Genomic DNA, 23,490 nt, shown 5'->3' with positions numbered 1-23,490 from the left:
AAATATAATTATCATATCATGTATTATAATGTATTGTATTATTAAGTAATATCATACATTAACCCCATTATAGTAGATGCCACATTGAATGGATGAACACATTTATGCATCAATAATTACAACAGAGTATTTCTAAATACAAGTTGTAAAAATACTTATATGTATTTAATATTAACCCTTTGGAGTCAACCGTCACGCCGGCGTGATCAGATCACATGACCTGTGCCGCATAATAACAACAGTCCGGACAACATTGCTGGGTGTTTCTGTATATCCCAGTCTTTGTTTCATGCAAAAAGACCCAGTAAACACGGAGAGACGATGATATAAAGTTAATACATTTCAAAAGTATGAAAAATGGAAGCACATATTTGAATATATTCGCCGCATTTGATCATTTTACGAAACGGAAAATACTGGAAACTGTAGATCCTGCTCAACAGGATGTATATGTGTATTTCTGTCGAAAGTACTGGCTTGAAACTATATGCCAGTCTTTGTTTCATGCAAAAAGACCCAATAAACAGACAAAAATAAACACGGACATACGATGATATAAAGTTAATACAGATATATTTCAGAAGTATGAATAATGGAAGCACATATTTTAATATCTTCGCCGTATTTGATAATTTTACGAAACGGAAAATACTGGAAACTGTAGATTCTGCTCAACAGGATGTATTTACCAGGGAGGGGGTGAGGTAATCAGGTAAACGGAGTGATACGAAACGAGACGAAAAGAGACGAAGAGGGACGGCGGGAACCGAAGAAAGACGGCGGGAAATGAGAGAGACGAAGATATACGAAGACAGGCGGCGGGAGACTGGATTGAAGTAAAGTGACAGACAAACATTGAGAATTTAGATATAGTTAGATAGATTTAGAGTTTTGAAGATTCAACTATGATGAAGAGAACTCTGAACGTGAGTCAAGCTTTAAGCTTGTTTTTTGACATGGAGGAGGAGGAACCTGTGATGTTGCCCTCTGTGTTGTATTGACAGAAACCGCTTTGAAGCGTGGCACAGATAAAGACAGAAAAAACTGATTTTTGTACATAATGTGTATATATATATTTGTATTATATTTATAATAACACTTTTGCCTTATCAGAATGAAATCCCATGCTACCTCAATCAAACTTTCACATTATCATAGTGACATCCCATGTATATATTTCCAGCTTTTAAATGGTTTCGTTGTGTATGTTTGTGTTACATATGAAAAATAATATCATTTTCAAAATCTGTTTTTACGTTTTTTTTTGTGATTTTGGGTCCAAAATGTTCATATAGTAGAAGATCACTGCTCTAAACAAAGTCAAAAATCCTACATCCAAACGAAATAAATATAATTAATTATGATGAATACGTTAAGTCTTGTTCATTGTTTTTCACTTTTATTAAATGTTTGATATTTACGGTGGAAATGGTGGACTATCGGACATTCAAAATGCAGCATATTTTCACTCTTACACACATATATTCCCCATTTACATACATACATTTTCACTCTTACACACATATATTCTCCTTTTACATACATACATTTTCACTCTTACACACATATATTCTCCTTTTACATACATACATTTTCACTCTTACAGATGGAGCGCTCCATTTCAGACGCCTACCCGTGCGGGTCCGTGATCGGCACGCGGTGGGCCCCTGCTGAAAAGGAAAACCCCCCCGCAGGACAGCTGATCTACAGGTATCTGATATAGCGGATATTTGTTAAGATCCATATATCACGGATAGGATCATATTCTGTGCTAAATAAGAGACATTTAATCATTTACTAAACATCACCATGTTTTTATTTAACAAAATAATGTTTAATTCACGTTGGCGTAAGTACAAAACCATCGCTATGTTTTTAGATCAGGAAATGCATCCAGGCTCAAACAAACGATTTTCAATCATCATCCTCACGATCATTTAATGTATCATATGTTCGCGAGTTGAAATTAATGCACTAAATGTAATCCACGTGAGTTTACAACAACAAAAATAATCGCTTTGTTTTTATATCACATCCGACCGGAGGAAAATGCAGCACGGGTCTCACTACCGATCATCCTAATCCCACGGGCAAACAATAATATGTACAGTGTTAATAGTTTACTGTATTATTAGTGTCTAATATTACTGGGGATTTCAGAATGGTAGCCTACTGGATTTTGATTGATTGTATCGGCTTCATATCGCAATATATTCCCGAAGTCTGAAATGCAAAAATGTCCCACATTAGGGCAATTCACCCTACATTTAATCATTCATACAAAATCATATTTCGTTTCTTTTTAACGAAATAAATGTGGTTTAATCCACATAATTTACTGTGTTAATTGTTTAGTATTGTTTAACTTGAAGGTGCCTGATGTGAACATTTCCAGAAAAACTCTAGCTTGAATGGCCTTTGTATGTATACAGTAGGCCTACACATAGGCGGCGCGTGAGGCTCAGGTTTTGGAAGGCTAAATAACTTTTTTTTTCATCTTACGCTGCCCACCTCCGGCATCTATAGAAAAGAGATCAACTTAGTGAAAGCACCGCCTGCTGACCGATCAGAGCTCAGTGTGCGGAGTTTAAATCTATCAAGTCATATTACAGGAAAAAGGAAATGCAGTTTAAACTGCCGTATGCAGAGAAGACGCCGACGTGTCGCACTTATCATTCATATCACACTGACATCACATCATCAATCAGATCATCGATCTCACATCGATATCACAATATGTCCTTATCTGAGTCAGCTTCTCGAGCCGTATCTGGCCGTGCAACACTTAGTTACATTGTCACATATACTGTATGCAGACGTATTATTTTAAGCAACACATTAAGTTGACGAAACACTCAACTCAAATGTAATAAAGTCAGATCCCCTCGTGTTTTAGATGGGGCAGTATCATAAAACTGTTGTAAGCTTTCAAACACTCGGTAGTTTATTTTTTAACGAGTTGTTCTGTATTCTCCTTGCAGGTGCAACTATGTGGCTTGTATCCTGGATTATATGTTTAAGTCATCATGGATGTTTAAAGTTCATATTTGTCTAATATTAGTTTACTTTTCATTAATGAAGTATGATGTTGCGCTGTCAGTACACTTGTCCCTGTTTGTGATTGGTCAAATGTAGCTAACCCCGCCCCTTTCACGTGAACGCGTTCTCAGCTGGAGAGAGAAACCCTGGCTTGATTTACCGAGTTGATAACCAGCGCCGTAGGACCGCTTAGCGAGATCGCGTTTGTTAGGGTTAGTTAAGATAACTCAAGCATATCCAGGGTATGTTGAACTGGCTTCGTGGTACAGGGCACAGGTGGCTGCATAGCAGCGCTAATGTCAAAGACATTATATTTTTATTTTACCAGGATGCAGTTACACAATATTTACAGCCTACAGCACCCGCCGCCCCTGGGCCTACAGTATAGCCCAACCATGTACACCTTCCTTTTTTCCCGTCCAAAGTTTGAATTGGATAAAGGTAATGGTTATCGATGGTGCTTTTATAGCCTATTGTATAATAACTGTGTGATTTATATTGTTTTTCAAATGCATATACACTGCATTTACACTGCTCTTCCCGTCAAGAATATGAATAGAACTTAGTTAGATCACTTTACATTTCTGCAAATTAATTTTTAATCACACACGTCTCCCCGTCCCGAAAATGATAAATAAAATAAAAAGAGGAAACCATTTTCAAGTTCAGTTTTCAACGTTTTATTTAAAATAACTGACATAACAGACACCATACTGTAGGCCTATCTGCTGCGGAAACGAGGACGAGCTATTTTGGGATCTGTTTTTCAGGGGCTCCTCAGTCTCTCATTTACCCGGCTCCTGATTAGGACACATCCTGGGGATTGTGTTTACAAACATTGACCAGACCGTTCACCAGCCCCCACCCCCCATGTTGCCCATGCTGTCCTGTGTTGCGAACTCTTTGTTTAAAACAAATTGGCCATCGGAATGTGTGGAGGAATTCTCCCAAGGGTCACATTCCACAGCTCTCCCCCCCCCCCACTCCTGTGATCTCCCATCCCCCAGTCTGTAGGTTTGTGTTTGCATATTTCTATCCCGTAATTCATACTGGTCCTCTCACGCACATACATTCTCCTTACAGTATACATACATAGGCTATATGAGTCCGTGTATCTACGGACCATTTGTTTTTCTTTATTAAAAAAGTTAACGGAAGAGCGTCTGAGAGGCGTTTTTGCCCTTTTGCTTGTTACCTTACTAAATGGTCTAATGGTCAGTGGAGCGAGGGGGGAGGCCCGCGAAACTCACGGAAGTGATTTCAAAACAAAAAGCACTCGTTTGCTTGGAACAAAGAAAACGGCCAAGACACACATTGAGTCCAGAAAATGAATGTTATTAAGGGCTGTAAATATAATAAGCCTGTGTCTAAAATTGACAACAGCCTTATTATATTTACAGCCCTTAAGATACACTTTTGTGTTTAACAGCTGACCACTACCATGACGTACTTTGTTTTAGTAGATTTCGCATGATAGCAAAATGTATAAATATGAGCATTACATTATATGAATATGAGAACAAAATGCATGAATGTGTGAGTGACAATATATGAATGTGTGCATTGAAATATGATAATATGAGAGCAAAATGTATGAATGTGTGAGTGTAAATATATACCTGTGTGAGAGTGAAAATGTATGTATGTAAAAGGAGAATATATGTTTTTTTGTGGTACAATTTATCCATTTTCACCCCTTTTTTCTGGTTCTTCCAAAAGTTAACTTAGACTTTTTCTGACTCTGGAGGAATGTAACGGGAGTTGTCAGGGGACTATATCCGCCTTAAGAGACACTATTTTGGGGTACAATTTATCCATTTTCACCCCTTTTTTCTGGTTCTTCCAAAAGTTAACTTAGATTTTTTCTGACTCTGGAGGAATGTAACGGGAGTTGTCAGGGGTCTATATCCGCCTTAAGAGACACTATTTTGGGGTACATTTTATCCATTTTCACCCTTTTATATGGTTCTTCCAAAAGTTAACTTAGACTTTTTCTGACTCTGGAGGAATGTAACGGGAGTTGTCAGGGGACTATATCCGCCTTAAGAGACACTATTTTGGGGTACAATTTATCCATTTTCACCCCTTTTTTCTGGTTCTTCCAAAAGTTAACTTAGACTTTTTCTGACTCTGGAGGAATGTAACGGGAGTTGTCAGGGGACTATATCCGCCTTAAGAGACACTATTTTGGGGTACAATTTATCCATTTTCACCCCTTTTTTCTGGTTCTTCCAAAAGTTAACTTAGACTTTTTCTGACTCTGGAGGAATGTAACGGGAGTTGTCAGGGGTCTATATCCGCCTTAAGAGACACTATTTTGGGGTACATTTTATCCATTTTCACCCTTTTATATGGTTCTTCCAAAAGTTAACTTAGACTTTTTCTGACTCTGGAGGAATGTAACGGGAGTTGTCAGGGGACTATATCCGCCTTAAGAGACACTATTTTGGGGTACAATTTATCCATTTTCACCCCTTTTTTCTGGTTCTTCCAAAAGTTAACTTAGACTTTTTCTGACTCTGGAGGAATGTAACGGGAGTTGTCAGGGGACTATATCCGCCTTAAGAGACACTATTTTGGGGTACAATTTATCCATTTTCACCCCTTTTTTCTGGTTCTTCCAAAAGTTAACTTAGACTTTTTCTGACCCATGTACATCACCCTGGATCTCTGCCTGTAAGTGTGGGACCAGTGACTCTGTAAGCAGCAGCCTGTCCTCTGGGTGGGAGAGAGCGAGGTGCTGGAAGGAGCTGTCTGGGTCACAGCCTGCTGCTGCTGCTCTCTCCGCCCCTGTATTCACATAACTTTTACCCAGCTTTCACACACTCATTCCCGGGTAAGAAAGCCATGTGCATCACCCTGGATCTCTGCCTGTGAGTGTGGGACCCTGCTTACAGCAGTGACTCTGCTGTACATTTCACGAGTCAAATGTGGATGAAATGGACAGGTTTCACAAGAGAAGCAACCTCACTTTTACTTAACTGGAAGTTCTGAGTACTTCTTCCACCTCTGCTTGATAGGAATCGGGATTTATGTTGGAAAAATCATTACAAATTGGCAATGAGGAACGCTTCACGAATTTGCGTGTCATCCTTGCGCCTAGGGGGCGAGGATAATCGGGCCTGCTCAGGCTCAAAAAGTCTCATTTAGAGTCCCGCCCCTCCCGTTCATTTCTATGGCATTATCGTTTACATCTTGTGTCCACCCATTGGTCGGCTCACTTAGTTCTCGTCCACTGATTGGATGACGTCTCATTGAGCGGGCAGCGTCTTCTCTTCACTGTAAATGAACAGCCATCATAACTGACAGGCTTTTGAAAAGGTAACATAAACTCCGCTATTACTCTTAACACGACGGTCCGTTATAATGTAATATAACAGATGAATGCCAATGTGGTTGTTGTCCTCTGCTATTACTCTTATCAAGACAGTCCGTTATAATGTAATATAGATGAATGCCAATGTGTTGTCTTTTAACGTTCGCGCATATTAGCATTGGTAACAAGTTGCCGCTAAAGCAGAAACACACCGGAGCTTTCCGGCCTTTTAAATCCGTAAATACTTGTCATTTAATGTTTATTGCTATGTGCTAACGTTTATGAAGTTAACATCTGTATGCACAATTCGTGATTAAAAGTTGCCAATCCGCCATTTACAGTCTTAACAGTAGAACTACGGCAACAACATGCACTTCTCCTGCACTTTGCTAGGTGCAAAACACGTTATGCTTTTTTACTTTGCACTAACGTAAATGTTCATGAAGTTAATGCTCATGGTAATTTGTATTTACTATGTGGTAGTGTACTAAAGTTAACATGTATATGAAGGCTACCATAGGGCGAATATTATTATTATTATATAATAAGTATCATTCATTTAAAGTCAGACCTCTGAGGTTAATGTTGAGCTGATGGAAAAGTGTTGGCATTATCTTTCAATCAGAACCAGCTTTTACTCGTGTTATTTTCCTTATTTCTATTCAGACTGTTACTACATGTTTTTTCTCATTTCATATTCTGTTATTAACTTGTTATTCTTATCATCCCTCTTTATTTCATCCTGTGTACTATCTGTGTTTCTCTCTCGTGCACCTGTTCTGGCCCCCAGTGCTTTCAAAAAGTAAACACGGTTATTACGTTTCTTTTATTTATTTGTTTACGATCTAAACAAAATGTCCCTAATTTCTCTGAGAAAAACATCTCACTTTCAGTGTATGAAGGTGGTGATAATGTACTGTTAACTTAAAACCATGTCTTCCTTTTTGCTCCTCATGCAGAACGGGCTGCTCAGAAAACTCTTCTACAGAAGAAGAACAAGAAGAAGAAGAAAAAGAAGAAGAAGAAGAAGAAGAAGAAAATCAAGAACAAGAAGAAGAGAGAAGGTTAGGAAATCACCAGAACACATGTAGACACACTCTGTTAACACAACTATCTCAAAATCAGAGCATGAAGGTGCTGATTACATTATTTTATATATTTTTATATTGTTTGATGTTGACTGCACTTTCATTAAACCTGTGTGTGTGTGTGTGTGTGTGTGTGTGTGTGTGTGTGTGTGTGTGTGTGTGTGTGTGTGTGTGTGTGTGTGTGTGTGTGTGTGTGTGTGTGTGTGTGTCTGTGTGTGTGTGTGTGTGTGTGTGTTGTAGATCCCCCACGCATGTGTCCTGGCTGCTCAAAGGACATCTCAGTGATTGAGCACCTCTCCCTCCTAGGCTTGACCTTCTGTCGAGCCACTTCAGGAATGACCCTGGATCAGTGGCTGAAGGTCAACGTCCCGAAGACCACAGGGTGGAGGTTGCAGATAAAGATGGCCTCTGCTGCAGCCGGTGTGTTCCCTCCCAGGCGTGAGCGGACCTGCACGCTATGCAGCCAGAGAACGACCCGGGCCACGGGGCATAGCATGCACCGCCCGACGAGGCAGAGTTTCTGCCAGGTTTCTGACCCCCAGAACCGCACAGTGGAGCAGTGGCTCACTGAGTTGAGGGGAGGGAGAACAGAAAAGGAAATGCTGAGGGACCGACAGAGAGTCAACAGGAAGAAGAAGAAGGCCGCAACCCTGAATTCCGAATTTTAATTTGTAAATAAATAAAAAGGTATTTTTAAACTTCAATATCTCTGACTGCTTATTCCTTGCTTTTGACAATGAATGAAGGAGATGTCCTTTTGCCTTTTTAGAAAACTTTATTTTAAATAGTTTGAACAATACATATAAAAACACTGCATTGGAAATACACATAGTACATAAATGAATCAGAATCAGAATACCTTTAGTAGGAAAGAGCCACAGACAGCTTAGTGTTGAATATCTTACATGCTTTAAAAAAGTACTAAGTTATAATATAATAAACAAACAACACAACAATATGCTAAAAAAGTACTAAGTTATAATATAATGAACAATATGCTAAAAAAAATTACATAATTTTCAAAAATACAGATCAAAAGCAAATCAAATCCTGTAGCAGTTCTTAGGGTTTAGCAGCCCGGTATATATTACAGTTATTAAAGATGTCATATGTATATAACGTATATATTGCACATAGTTTGACGGTATTTAACCGCAGCAACTTACACAATTTACAAAATACAAGATGTAACAGTAACAAGGGTTGAGCAGCCAGGTATAAATGACACAGTTATTAATGGCATATATATTGATTTAGCAGCCAGGTATAAATGACACAGTTATTAATGGCATATATATTGATTGAGCAGCCAGGTATAAATGACACAGTTATTAATGGCATATATATTGATTTAGCAGCCAGGTATAAATGACACAGTTATTAATGGCATATATATTGATTTAGCAGCCAGGTATAAATGACACAGTTATTAATGGCATATATTTATTGCACATATTGCACAAAGTTGGTTTGTATTTAGCAGCAAGGGGTGTTATAGTCTGTGTTGTGGTGTGTTACTGTCATATCAAGCATGCAGCCAGCAGATGCAGCCAGCGTCAGAGAGTATTTGCCGTGGGGGGGATCTGGGTGGTTTGAATTGATCTCAGGTGCTCTGATCTGATTGGCTGACAGGCCCCGGACCCTCAATTGAGCTTTTCTCAACCCAGAAGATCCAAAGGGGTCTTTTGCGCAGGGGCCATGCTAATCTTCTCTGTATCGTACCAATTTTATTATATGTGCTATCGAAGTAACACAATATCTCCCTGCATCTGGGGGATATTCCCAGGTCTCTGAGCAAGGTCAACTTTGTATTATGGTAGCAGAACACATAGAGCTCAAAGGGAGCAAAACACTGGGTTTACATGTGCCGAAAACTGCAGACAGAAGCTGCGCTAGCATGGTTCGTGGCTCTCGCCTTTGGCTTCTTTGGCATTGAGTCCAAAAAAGACCCCTGCTGCTGTGCTGCACTTTGTGCCCCCGATTGGAACCTATGTCTATTTCAAGCCTTATCTGTCTTTAAGGGTTAAATGTGGTTGATGGGCTGCTTTGGTCGGCTCAGAGGCAGGAACCGCCACGCCGTGTCCTTTGTCGTTGCAAAACTGCCCTGCCTCTGACCCGTCCAACTCATACTTACCTGGCAGGGGAGATACCATGATCACCAAGGTGGTTCACCCAGGGCGAGGCTCGGCCATTGCACCCCGGCTATGCTGACCGCTGCGAATTCCCCAAATGTGGGAATCTCGACTGCATAATTTGTGGTAGTGGGGGACTGCGTTCGCGCTCTCCCCTGATTATAGTGTTGAAGAAAAGGTCAAAGACAACCTGGCTACAGCTTGCATGTGTGGCGGCTTCTTTGCTCCAGGAAAGACTTTCTGGTGCCAATGTCCTCCCCAGAGCGTGTCCTTGCTTTGGGCTCGAAATATCTCTGTCCCTTGCAGTGAGCCTCACTCTGCGTGCCACGCTCCAGAGCCAAGGCAAGTTCAATGTGTCACCTTTGGCATTGAGTCAAAAAAAGATCCGCTGCTGATGTGCTGCAGTTTCTGCCCTCAATTGAAACCATCTGTTTTGGTTTCGAGATGCGTCTTTGTTTGTTTTTCCACAAGGCAGGAGATGGGTGCACCGTTCCCGGAGGCGCTGCAATACCGGGTCGATGCGTGGAGTGAACGGGGCAAGCCCCTCTTTCAGCTCCCAGTGCTAAAAATCCATTTAATATATAGTCCCCGTATAGGGGACGTATCAGATATTAAACTGATAAGAACAGATTTTTTTTTTATTATTTTTTTTTTTATTATAACAAATCTTCAATTTACTTCATTCATATACACAGTTTACAAACAGGTAAACACTTGACATTCAATACAACACTTATAACACTTTTACTTTTCATACATGCAAATACAGTTAGGTGATCTGGTCTTCACCCCACCAGCCCTAAACCCCCCTTCCATCTTTCCAAAGCGGCGTGTTGTCCCCATTTCAGAATGTCCCTCTCCATTCTCCCCTTCATATCTGCCCTTACTTTTCCTATTATCCCCCTTATGCTGCTGCAGCATTTGTTCTTTGCAACATCCTGCCTAGCCAGCCAAAGATTCCTCTTGAGCAGGCTTACCACTAGCCAAATGGGGAAACTTGCCCAAAATTCACCAGGACCCGAGCCCCTTTCGATCCCATCCCATGTAATTTTAAACCCAGGAAAACTCTGTCCTAACCACCCTTCCACTATTTTCCATGCTCCCTGTGCGAATGGACAGTCCCACATGACATGTCTGATGGTCTCTTCATCCTTACAATCTGGCCTAGGGCACACCGGAGACCTTGCCAGTCCATGACGGTGCAGGATTTTCCGCACTGGTAAGCACCTGAGCAGGCACAGCCAGTTAAGGTCCTTTAGCCTATTGTCCAGTCCCTTCGGCTGGATCCTCCTCCACACTTTGGATGGTATTCCAATAACAGGACCAACATTAGTTTTCTCTCTGGCTTCTTTATATAGGGTTCTGTGATTGAGTTTCACCTCTGGCCCGGCAGCCTCCGGGTGAGCCCGAAGCCACTTTGCTGCATGGCGGTAGTGCCATGGCTGCTGTTCCGCCCTGGGCCCCAAGTTGCTCCAGGCCATAAGCTCTCTTGCTTGATAAGAAAAGAAAAGGCGGATAAAAAAACCAGAAGGATGTACTACTGGGCCTGATACTTCCCTACATAAGGTTGAAACAAAAATGCAGTCCATCTTCAGAGTTAAATGCGGTACATCTCTCCCCCCTGCTTCGACCCCAGCCAGCATGCGGCCTCTTGCCACATACTCATATCTCCCACCCCATATGAAGCCAAACAAGAGGCGCATGAGAGGCCTCCTCATGCTGACCGGCAACGGATATATGTATGCGAGATATACGAGGGATGGCAATATATCTACCTTCAGCACTAATACCTTCCCTATGAAGGTCAACTGCCTACTCTTCCAGAGTGACACTTTCCTCTCTACGACCTCAAGCCGTCTTGCCCAACTCAGGGAAGCACTTTTAGTAGACTCAAAACTGACCCCCAGAACTTTTATAGGCCCTGGGCAGAAAGCAAGACCCCCTGGCACATCCATCCTTTCTCTCCATTTCCCAAAAAACTTCACAGAGAACTTTGCACAATTAAGCTTGGAACCGGATGCCCTGCCGAAATCCTCCATGATTTGCAGCGAACGAATAAGGCACTCATCCCTATCCAGCAGCAAAGTGGTGTCATCTGCATACTGGGACAGTTTCACCCGTAACCCTCCACTGCCAGGCACTAGAAAACCTCTGACCCCTGTGTCGGCCCTGATGGCTGCCGCCAAAGGCTCCATATAGAGCACATATAGCAGTGGTGAGAGAGGGCACCCTTGTCTCACACCTGATTGTAACCGGAAAACATCGCCTAGGTATCCGTTCACTACTACCCTACTCCCCACGTCCATGTATAATGTGCGCAACCACCTTATAAAGACTTTACCAAAACCTAGCCTCTCCAATATGCTGAACATAAATTTCCACTGCACCCTGTCGAACGCCTTGGTTTGGTCAAGAGCAACCAGCATGAGTGGCAGGTTTCTGTCCTCTGCCCATGCTATCGCATCCCTTAGGAGCTGCAGGTTCCATCTTGTTGAGCGCCCTGGCACTGCACATGTCTGGTCAACATGAACCAAATGGGGCATTGCTTCGCCTAGCCTATCAGTGAGAACTTTTGCCAGAAGTTTATAGTCCACACATAGCATGGTCAAAGGTCGCCAGTTGCCTATTTCAGTGCGATCTCCCTTCTTATACAGGAGGGAGATAACCCCGGTGGCTAAAGTCCCGCTCATTTCTCCTGCCTGCAGCACTTCTGTCAGAACCTCCAACAATACTGGCCCTAGTATGCTCCAGAACTTTGCATACAATTCTACAGGTAAGCCATCAATTCCTGGCACCTTACCCTTGTTCATTCTGTTGAGCGCACCCTCCAATTCGCTAACCGTTAGTGGGAGCTCTAAAGCCTGCACTATGTCCCCTGGAACCTGGCGCTCAAGCAGTTCCAGGAAATCATCCCCTCTTCCCACATCTTTCTCCTTGAAACTGTCCCTGAAATGATCTGTGGCAACCCTCACCACCTGGCCCTTTTCTGTCACAACAATACCCTGCATGTCCCTAAACCCTGTCACCACCTGCCTTGCTTTTTTTTCCCGTACCGAGCTGAAAAAAGCAGCAGAACATGTTTCTGACTGCTCAATGAACTCCGACCGTGATCTCGCCAGGAAAGCCCGGGCCTTGCCTTCAGAGACATGTCTGAGCCTTGCCTTCAAAGAATCGCATGCATCTTGATTTATAGTGGAACCACAGTTCCCCTTTGCGTACTCACGCTCTAGGAGTCGCTGCAGATGAGACACCTCCCTCTTTGACTGTCTTGCCTTCCTTTTGCAATAACCTAAACAGAAGGTCTTAATTCTGTCCTTGGCTACCTCCCACCACTCTAGTATCCCCTGACACAGCGGTTTGAGGCCCAACACTCCCTTAAAAAACAAAGGGAACTGTTGGTTGAAAAGCTTTCCCTCCAAAACACTGACATTTAGGCGCCAGTAACCAGGCCCAAAAGTTTGTGCATCCAAATCTACTCGAAACAGCAGGCCATCGTGGTCAGAAAAGAAAACAGGGATGGTCCTACCTTTGATCAGGTTTAAAGACCTGGAAAAAAACAAATAGTCCAAACGTTTTGCCACCCCTCTTGAGTTACGCCACGTTGGGCTGTCTATGTGTGGCTTGACCCCCTTACCCCCATCTACCAACCCACATCTAACCATGAGTTGTGAAATATACTGGTCGCTGGCATCTCCTCCCTCCCCAGCTCAACGTTAATCCCCCCTATAATTACCTGTCTATTGGTAATAAGGAAAGGCTCCACTGATTTAAACAGATTAGCCCGCTCTGCTGGCGACTGTGGTCCATATACCACAATGACCCGCAGCTTCCTTATTCCCCATACGATGTCTGCCCCTATTGCCCTGCCCTGGTCAATAACAAAAACATCCTCCACCCTTATTTCCTTAAAACAAAACAAAATCCCAACCCCCGTGGAGTGAACCCCCCCTACACTCCAAATCGAGTCCCCTTTCGTCCACTCCCTTGAAAACATTCCCACATCCCCCATGTCTCTCAGATGGACCTCTTGCAAAAAAACTATGGCTACATGCAAAGTGCCTAAAAAATCAAAAACAGTCCTTCTTTTAACAGTGTTCCTCATTCCTCTCACATTCAAAGTGAGAACATCAAAAAAACTTGTCATTAGCAATGGAATAATTACCCACTCAATGTTCACGTTGCATAGGGGTCGTCACTGTCCATCTGGTCGGCCCATAACACGGGAAGCATACTTGAAGAGGTGGAGGGACACAACGTGCCTCCTTGTGTGTCATCCCCCAAGTGAGGCGGTTGCAGCAGTGGTTCAGCAGGTAGCTCCCGGACCAGTGGCAACCCTGATGGGAGCACAGCCCCTACAACCCCTGGGTCCTCCTCCATCGTCCCTCCACCCAAACCATGGCCTTCGTCCACTTTGCCCCTCCCCTGGTCGCTGTCCTTCACTGGTCCCTCCCTCTTCTGCTGCCCATCTCGTTTACCCACCGCCGCCACCACCTCTTTGGCCTGCACCTTCCTCCTCGATCCCTCAGTCTTTGACCTTTTGTTGTCTCCGACCTGCGAGCAGTCCCCATTGTCTGCGAAGCCTCTGTTCCGAAAGCCTCCGCTATTTTACGTGCCCCAGTCTTGACACCCACATCGGCTGCTACAGTTGAGTCTGTATTCCCCGCGGGGCCTTTGTCCACGCTGTCAGACCCCGAGCCGCCGCCTGGTCCCTGCTCCACTGTCACGGTCTCCCCCGTGCTCTCTGGAAACATAGCCTTCTGGCACTGGAAAAGCCCTTCCAGAAGGTCCTCGAACTCATTTCCCTTCCGGTTTTTGTCCCCGGCTACCTCCGCAAACGTCCTCCTGCGCTCGGGACAGCTTCGGTATAGATGGTCCTTCCCACCGCAGCCATGGCAGGCCTTTGGCACTGTACAGTCTTTGGCCTCATGTCCCCTTTGGCCACAAAACCGGCAGCTGTCGCCGCTGCACCCTCCATCCACATGGCCTGATTGCCTGCATCGCCTGCAGAAAGCTGGCTGGCGCGGGTAGAATAGGTACCCTCGATCTGCTCCAAGGCTGAAAGAGGCAGGCGGGTGCATGAGGCCGCCAAAACTCTCTGGTTCAGATTTAAGTAGCACCTGGAACTGCCTTCGACCTGTCCAGATCCCCATGGTGTCCTTGACATGCCTTGCTGTAGTTAGCACTTCCCCATACAGCCTCAAAAAATCAGCCAGCGCATTGTCAGTCACAAAGGGATTAAACATGTGGACCGTGATTGTCCTGAAATTTGGTCTGTCCAAATTTAAAACCTTGTAGCAGGCTAGCGGCTTTAGCATAGCAGCAGCAACACAGTCCTTTGCAACTTTCGTGTATACCTGCTCGTCCTTCAGGGTGACGTCAAAAGCCTTCTCCTGCTGGTTCCATTGTAGGCAGTAGATGGCATCGACCTTCAGATTTAGCTGCTCCATGATGACTTTCCTGCAGAACCACGTCCTCGACACGACATCTTCCGCCGCATCAACTGCCTGAAAACGCAGTGTGAATCTCAGCCCGACTCTTGGGATCGGCTGACCATAGTTGGCCCTCCCGGCCATCGCTCCTTTCTCCTCGTGCTTCCAAATGTCCTTCCTGGAAAAAATGATAAGACCAGATACTCCACTTGATCTTAGCCAAAAGGCCGAGAAGCGATGAGCCTTAACGTTTGCTGCGGGAGACGGACTCGTTGCGCAGTCGCCGCAGGTCTTGGTGCGGCTCTTTTGACCTGGCGTAACCGAGGCGCTGAGTAGCTTGGATCGCCCAGGTGCTAACGACTGTTCTTGTCTTTCTCAAACTCAGAATGCTCAGCCAAATGGCCAAGCCTACCAAAAATAGGTTGAACTCGTAGGTGTTCCTCTCCACGGAAGTCTTTAGTAAAAGGCGAAAGACTTATACGCTTTGAAGAGAAACCAGAGTAATTGTGGAGGCTGTCCTCGAGAACAGACACCACCATAGTTGTCCCAGTCCAAGCCCTCGCGGTGACCCTCACTTGGCACTTCCACATCCCAGGCCACACCTTTTCCCCCAGCTGCATGGTTCGTGGCTCTCACCTGTGGCTTCTTTGGAATTGAGTCCAAAAAAGACCCCTGCTGCTGTGCTGCACTTTGTGCCCCCGATTGGAACCTATCTCTTTAGTAATACGCTTGAGTTGTGTGGCATGTTATACGTGCTGACTCCGCGGCATTAGAAAACACTAGTTTGATGCTAAACATCAAATCCATTTAAGGGAGGAACACTAGAATGTCTTTACGGATATAGATCTTATAATGAAATATAGAGGCGTGGTTGCTTGAAAAACAGTCTTTGTTGGCTGAACTTTTCGCCTCAACTGCCGTATGGTGGTTTGGCATTATAATTCAGCATTGGTGGTTCAGTGGTAGAATTCTCACCTGCCACGTGGGAGACCCGGGTCCGATTCCCGGCCAATGCAATAGACAGTTCTTTGTTGTCTGAAAATAAAGTATAATGCCTACACCACTTGGACTCTGCAACAGCAAACACACAGGTCTTTGGAGTGTACAAGTAAAGAGGGATGTTCTCCGTGCCGACTCCCATTGATTTGAGAACTCGGTGAGATGCTCGACATCAAATCACTGTAAGGAAAATGTCTGTCTTATGGACAGAGTTAACATGGGACTTGTCCTTCAAATGTACTGAGGTCCGCACAATGGAAATGTGATGTCAACTACCAATGCAAATTCCCTGCCACCGGCAAGACACATTTGACCAACTATGCCTACACACATGCAACACTTGGGGGTTCTCTATGCATGTGTCTGAGGGTAAAATAATCATCATTCTGTATATAAATATGTTTGTCAATATCATGGACATCTCCTGCTAAATTGAGGTCCACGAAGCTGACACAAGATACCCGCAGATAAGCACTCATCTCGGACTAAAATCCTCAATGCATAGCTGTTTTAATGGCATGCCCCCATATTATTTTGTTATTCAGTGTTACCAGGGGCACGAACTTCTGACCGGTGTTCCCTCTTGGTTTAGTCCGTGGGGGAGTGCTTAAGTGTGGGTACACAGGTTCGTCTGGTGCACAAGGTTATGGAGGTGGGGGTCTTGCTGGTGCTCAAGTGTCCATATACGTCACCCCATATTCACATACCTTTTACCCGCCTTAAGAGACACTATTTTGGGGTACAATTTATCCATTTTCACCCCTTTTTTCTGGTTCTTCCAAAAGTTAACTTAGACTTTTTCTGACTCTGGAGGAATGTAACGGGAGTTGTCAGGGGACTATATCCGCCTTAAGAGTCACTATTTTGGGGTACATTTTTATCCATTTTCACCCTTTTATATGGTGTTGTGGAAATAATTATCATAAGACGCCAATTAGTAACATACAGGACAAACCTCGATGTCTGTTTACCTTCTTTAAGGACACAGGCGGCTTAGCCAATAATGTTATTGTTCCCATTCTGTGACCGGTCAATACTGGGATACAGATGGTCTGTGTTGTGGGTACACTGGGACACTTCCTTCTCTGTATTTGTGGACTCCAAGGTAAAATCTTCGAGGTCATAAGTGTCCGAGGCAAGTAGCTCTGTGTTCCCACACTATTTAGGCTATCTCCTCAAATATGTTGTTTACTCTCTGCGAAACCAGTTAGATGGGCTGGCAAGAGAGAGGCTCTCCAGAATTGACGTGGCAACTCTACCGTGGAGTCAGAACCTCTGACTCTTGGATTTGTGATGTGAATACTCTGGTACCAACTCCAAATAAATCACAGTGGTTTGACATCAAAGCTCCGACTCTTCCCGTGTCTCCTTCCTGAGTCGGTGACTCCATTGCATGCTACACAGAAGTTTCCTCTACAAATTGGCGTTGTCGGCAGGATGCCAACAGATCTTCAGAACTGGTAAGTGTAATTTCAAATCCACATTTGGACATTGCCTTACCAGAATCTGTGATTGACGGTATCCTAAAATTACCTGTGAAACTGATCGGCTGCGTTTCCTTTTGGTTAATGAACATTTGGGGATAGTTAAACCTAGGGAATCAGTGTCTGGGGACTCAGTCCTGGCTGGCTTCCTCTGTGTATGCTGATTAGGGACGGAAGTGCCATACAAGCATGCACAGCTCATGTTTAAAGAGACCTTAAAGAAAGGGCATCAGTGAGGTGGAGCTTCTGTGTGAATAGAAAGCAATGCAAAAGATTTGTACTGGACAAATCGCCGGATTTTGAGGGTCTTAGCGGCCGAACATAGCAGTTGAAAATAAGCAGCCAGAGATATTTACTGCTATCACCTCTCTGTAGAAACACGGCTCCAGCTGCAGCCTTGCGTGTGTGTGTGTAAAAACCTCACCGTGTGTGTGTGGGGCTGGAGCAGTGCAGGCTGAGAGGAAGAAAATCACAGTTCTTGTCTAGGTTTTAACTCACGGCACCGCCGTCCTTCAAACGGGACGGTCTAAAAGCACTCGTTGTTTAGGACCGTTTTTCTCATGGTTAGACGGGCCAGCGCGAAGTGCGTGCATCACCCGATACGCTACGGCTCTCTGGAGCAGGTGGCGGTCAGGAGTGCATACATACAATTATAGGCTAATTGATCAGAGGTGTGTAGTGGCAAGCAAGCATAGGCAAACTGTGTTTCACCTTGAGGTGAACTCGATGGCGAGTAGATATAGGCTGGTCGTACGGACTACAGTCAACTGAGCTGTTGTTTGGAGAGAAAGGGCAGGGAAAAAGTCTGTGGGCTCCGATCGGGGGGGCACAGCGCCACTAGAAACAGATAGCCTAGTGGTTGTCACAAGAGGATAAGCTTAGTTATCGCTCTTGGACGGCTTTCAAGCACCGATAAATCACTTGTATACAAGGGTAGACGTGAGCAGACGTCCACCGGAGATAATTCCTCACCCCCTCTAAGATCTCTCTTAAAACCGGACTAATATTGAGTTGAAGAGCTTTGCTGTCGCCCTGGCGTTTATTAGTGAGCTCATGTTTGTTTGTCCAAATTGCAGTGTTGATCTTCAAATACTAACCACAAACATGGGTAATCATCTGTCCACACCTGAGCCGGTGGTTAAAACTAAAACTCAAACATACGATAAACAAACATCACACCTACCAAAATTCGCAACAGACAAACAGAACTACACACACATGTTTTCCCCAAATATGCCGTCTGGGATGGTCGGCAGAGCTGTAGGCTGGAATCATGTGATGCCTTTTACGGCATTGATGTGCGAATTTTCACAACAGAACAACCAGAGAGGGAGAATCCCGTTTGACTGGCCATACACAGGCACTTTTGATATGAGTGTGCTGCGACAGGCTTCTCAGATTATTGATGATGATCCTAACCCAGCTTGGGACAAAGGGTACATGAAAAAAAGCGTGAAAGCGTGGATGTCTGTGGGAAAAAGGAGTGAAAGTGAAGGTGGATGTGAATGGGGCTCTAGTGAACTCAGAAGACTGCTTGATAATGTTTCCAAATGTGTTGCAGGTTGTCACTTACTCAGTTTACAAACCGCTTTTGACGTCAGAGCAGATATCATGTCCAGAATAAAAGAGAGACATGGCAACGATGTAGCGGCCGTAGCTAAAGCTATAATGTCAGACTGGGTTAGGCGCCAAGGGAAAGAGCCCCTCCCGTCCCAAGTGATTAGCATCTTGACAGACGCAGGGGTCCAACTAACACAGAGCATTATCAAGGAGCACACTGTAACTCTCTGCCCCAAAGTAATCCCCACCACAGAGACAAAAGAAATAAATCATATTGCCAGAAACTCAGATAACGACTTGTTGGAGGCAGTTGCAGCTATCATAAACATCAGACAGATAGAAGTGAAGAGGGAAAGGGAGCAAGAAATACATGACGCACACACAGCGAAACGCAGGTTTACAGGAAATGGCAGATTACAGGGGCGGAGGTGATACTTCTGGTTATTCAGGTGGCCAGTCTTCAGCAGAGACAGGGACAGTTCCAGAGCAAAGCCCCCCTCCCCCTTCTTCTTCTTCTTCTCCTCCTCCCCCTCCTCCTTCTCCTCCCCCTCCTCCTCCGCTCAGTTTAGAGCACACACCGCGCCAATTCACAGCTAAGGAGATAGCGGCACTCAGGGGAAAAATGATCACAAGAAAGGCGTCACAGGCTGCGCAAGAGCAAGAGGTACATAATACAGCGCAGGAAGCACAACAAGCCGCAGCCGCCAGTGAAACACACAATGCCCCGAAAACCCTGATAGGAGAAGTCCCGGTATTTAAACCATGGACTCCCTCAGAGGTTATCGATGTCACAAGACACGCGCCCAACCCCACTAAAAGCCCAGATGAATATCTGTCATGGCTGACTAATGTGTGTATGGTCTATAACTGTTTGGTGCATGATGTTAAACAGCTGATCGTCCTCACATACAAAGCCGAATGGCCAACATGCAAAGATGAGTTTAAATTTCCAGTGTGCACAAACGCAGGAGATTGGCCTGTAACACAGTCCCTCACTCAGTGGTTAGAAACTGACGGAGCTAGGGCTATCAAAGCTTGTGCTAAAACTCACACTGACTTTTCCCAAGTGATGGCTTGCATCCAGAGCCCTACAGAAACAGTGCAAGACTTTATCCAGAGATTCATAACGGTGTGGGACAACAATGCAGGCATTAAAAGAGAGATCAATGATTTGTTTGCAGTACAGAGCTTATTGCATAACCTTATCCCGGAGACAGCTCAAGCTTACATGTTAGCCACCCCCGATTGGCAGATGAAAACCTGGAAAGTTACTATTGCCACCATGCGGGCCCTACACAGAAGCCAGATTTTTCTGATTCCCCGAACGGCACAGGTGCTGCAACAGGGAAGCACACAGGCTTATCAAGGTCAGAGTAACTACCAGCAGACTCAGGGACAAAACAGCACACCACAATATCAGAACCAATGACAGTCACAAGGTTATCAAAACAAGAACAGGCAGCAGCAAAACAAAAACCAAAAAAAAACCAATGCACTGCCACGTATGCGGCAGCACTGAGCACTGGGCAGGGAAATGTCCTAAGAGGTGGGGGGCACAGCAGCACACACACAATTTGCCTGCTCTGCCCCCACCCCTGCAGCCCACACTGCCGCCTCCCCCACCTATGTCCAGCAGCCACTTTCCACCCTATGACAGGCAGGCCCAGCAGGGGCAGTATGCAGCAGCACAGGGTGGCTATAATGAACAATAGGGAGGCCATGGAGGAATAGGGTCAATAACACAAAAAATCCACATTCAAGCAGCAACTATTCGCCTCTCCACTAACCCCCGCGAAGATCCAATGATGCCGGTTGAGGTTAATGGCACAACTGTTGACATTTTGGTTGACAGTGGTGCAACATTATCAGCTGTACGAACAAAAGAGAAGGTGTGTAAAGGAACTAACAGTTTTGTTACCACTGTAGGCGTTTCCGGCGTTCCAATAGCAGAGCCTATTTCAGAGAGAACTAATATTTCCGTTGATGGATCACAGGTGCAACACTCTTTCATTATCTCAGAGGGCAGCCCAATTAACCTGATGGGCAGAGACCTACTGTGTAAGCTACAAGCAACCATACATTGCACACCAGACGGACTGTATTTGACAATACCAGACAGCAGAGTATATCAGGCTGTTCAATTCATACAATCATCTCTAAACAATCTTTATTGTTGGACATTTCCAGATTTCCAAATGCTTTCCATTTTTTCCACAGAGGGAATTCAAAACATTGCTAGCATTTCCCCAGCATGTGCCTCTATGATGTCATCTATGAGGCCTGTGTTACATTGTCACTGCACAGCTGCATTTAACCCATCAAATGAGTATGCACTGTCAGTGAGGAGTTATTGCAATAGCTCAGCTCGGTTGGAATGTGAACAGTTTCTATTTATAGGTCCACAGGGGTGCGCATTGCCTATTAGGCTCACACCCTTACAACAGGGCTTTTATGTTGTAGAAACTGCCCCACACGTCACACTAGCTGTCACTACAGGCAGTAGTCCTGAGGAGGTGGGGGTCATGGCAGCCCACTGCCAGGCCCGGCTAGAAGTTGCAACAGCTTCTCTGCCACGCACACACACACCTAATCTGATCAACCTAGGGGAGGAACATTACATGCTACGTCTCCCTAAGCCCATGTGTCTCCCCCAAAGCACATTTTCTCACTTTCAACCACCCCTCCCCACAGAGTATGGCCCCCCTTCAGATTTCTCAGAGGTCCCAGCCACCTTATGGGCGAAACACAAGAACCATGTGGGGTTTGTAAAGTCTGCACCCCCTCACAGAGTGACACTTAAAGCCAATGCCAGATTGCCAGCGATCAGACAGTACAACTTACCCCAAAAAGCCATTTTGGGCATTACAGGGGTTTGTTGAATCACCCACTGTGTACGCCGCAGCTGTTAAAAGAGACCTGGACACTTTGGTCCTTACAGGGGGTAGCACCCTCCTTCAGTATGCTGATGACCTGTTGATAGCATCCCCTAACAAAGACGCCTGTCGCATCGACTCCATTTTGCTCATGAAAAGACTTTCTGAATGCGGACACAGAGCATCCCTGGCCAAGTTGCAATACTGCCAGACTGAGGTCACGTATTTGGGTCACATTCTGAGAGATGGACACCGCCTCCTCTCACCTGCGAGAGTCTGCCTTTTGAACAAAGTGCCACCACCGCGCACAAAGAAGGAGATGCTTTCCTTCTTGGGCATGGCAAACTACTGCAGACATTGGATATACGAGTACGCTGCTATGGACTCCGTCCTGCGTGCTGCCACTCTGCAGGCCGCCCCGAACATTGTTCACTGGTCTGAGGACATGCACACAGCTTTTCAGGACTTAAAGCAGGCCCTCACATCGGCTCCGGCCCTGGGTCTCCCTGATTACCATCAACCTTTTCATCTACACGTCCATGAAAGGGGGGGCTTTGCAACGGGCATCTTGGTACAGAAGCATGGCTCTAATTTTCGGCCTGTGGCGTATTATTCGTCTCGACTTTCCCCTGTGGTACTTGGTATGCCTTCATGCCTGCGAGCAGTGGCCGCAGTTGCAATGTTTATCAAGCAATCCTCTCCCATTGTACTGGCCAGTGACTGTGTAGTACATGTCCCACATGCAGTTTTGCATATTCTGAACACCTCTGCTACTCAGCATATGACAGCAGCAAGGCGCTCTGGTTATGAGGCGGTCATTCTTTCAAGCCCGCACATCACTCTCAGGCGCTCCCCTCCTCTGAACCCAGCCACACTGGTCCCAATACCAGACTTTGATCTAACACATGACTGCATCACAACCATTGATCTGTCTTCTTCGCCCAGAACTGATATGTTGCAAACTCCAATCCCAAATTCAGATATGATTCTGTACACAGACGGGTCTGCCTGCAGACCGTCTGACACATTACGCTTAGCTGGCTATGCTGTTGTGAACGACTGGGAAGTCTTAGAAAGCCGAGCGTTGCCCAATGGCACGTCGGCTCAGGCGGCAGAGTTGTATGCTCTACTTAGAGCGTGCATTTTGGCTAAAGATAAAGTTGCGACCATTTTCACAGACTCCAGGTATGCTTTCGGGGTATGCCACGATTTTGGAGTCCTGTGGAAAATGCGCGGTTTCTTAACATCGGCTGGTAAGCCTATTCAACATCATGCGTTAGTGGCTCAACTGTTAGACGCTATCTTGCTCCCTGCACAGCTAGCAGTAGTTAAATGTGCTGCTCACACAAATTCTGATGATCCTATTGCACGCGGAAATGCGTTAGCCGACACCGCGGCTAAACAAGCGGCCATTTCCTCTTCCTCCATGGTGCTCCAATGTCCCTCCACACAACCTGCAGAACCCATTTGTTTGCCTTCCTTTAATGATGTCGCGGACATGCAAGCCCGCGCTGATGCTAGGGAGAAAGACTTATGGCTGCGCAGAAGTTGTACACTTGACGCAGAGTCC

At 45.1% G+C, this 23,490-nt stretch overlaps 4 non-coding genes and 2 pseudogenes across 4 annotated transcripts; 2 read left to right on the top strand and 4 right to left on the bottom strand.

Moving 5' to 3' along the window:
• Positions 1-9,128: 9,128 nt before the first annotated feature.
• Positions 9,129-9,197, bottom strand: LOC117561341 (annotated as a pseudogene).
• Positions 9,198-9,569: 372 nt separating this feature from the next.
• LOC117561343 lies at positions 9,570-9,733 on the top strand. Its single transcript, XR_004571356.1, has one exon. It is a non-coding gene; the product is annotated as a U1 spliceosomal RNA (small nuclear RNA).
• Positions 9,734-10,052: 319 nt separating this feature from the next.
• On the bottom strand, positions 10,053-10,242 carry LOC117561345. Its single transcript, XR_004571358.1, has one exon. It is a non-coding gene; the product is annotated as a U2 spliceosomal RNA (small nuclear RNA).
• A 4,919-nt stretch (positions 10,243-15,161) lies between these two features.
• Positions 15,162-15,243, bottom strand: LOC117561333 (annotated as a pseudogene).
• A 148-nt stretch (positions 15,244-15,391) lies between these two features.
• Positions 15,392-15,508, bottom strand: LOC117561337. The gene has a single exon (XR_004571351.1). It is a non-coding gene; the product is annotated as a U5 spliceosomal RNA (small nuclear RNA).
• A 441-nt stretch (positions 15,509-15,949) lies between these two features.
• trnag-gcc lies at positions 15,950-16,020 on the top strand. Its single transcript has one exon. It is a non-coding gene; the product is annotated as a tRNA-Gly (tRNA).
• The last annotated feature ends 7,470 nt before the right edge of the window (positions 16,021-23,490 follow it).

The sequence above is a fragment of the Gymnodraco acuticeps genome, unplaced genomic scaffold (genome assembly GCF_902827175.1).
Source record: "Gymnodraco acuticeps unplaced genomic scaffold, fGymAcu1.1, whole genome shotgun sequence".
NCBI classification, from domain to species: Eukaryota; Metazoa; Chordata; class Actinopteri; order Perciformes; family Bathydraconidae; genus Gymnodraco; species Gymnodraco acuticeps.
Note: the sequence above shows the minus strand (reverse complement) of the source record. Positions and strands in the feature narration are given on the sequence as shown.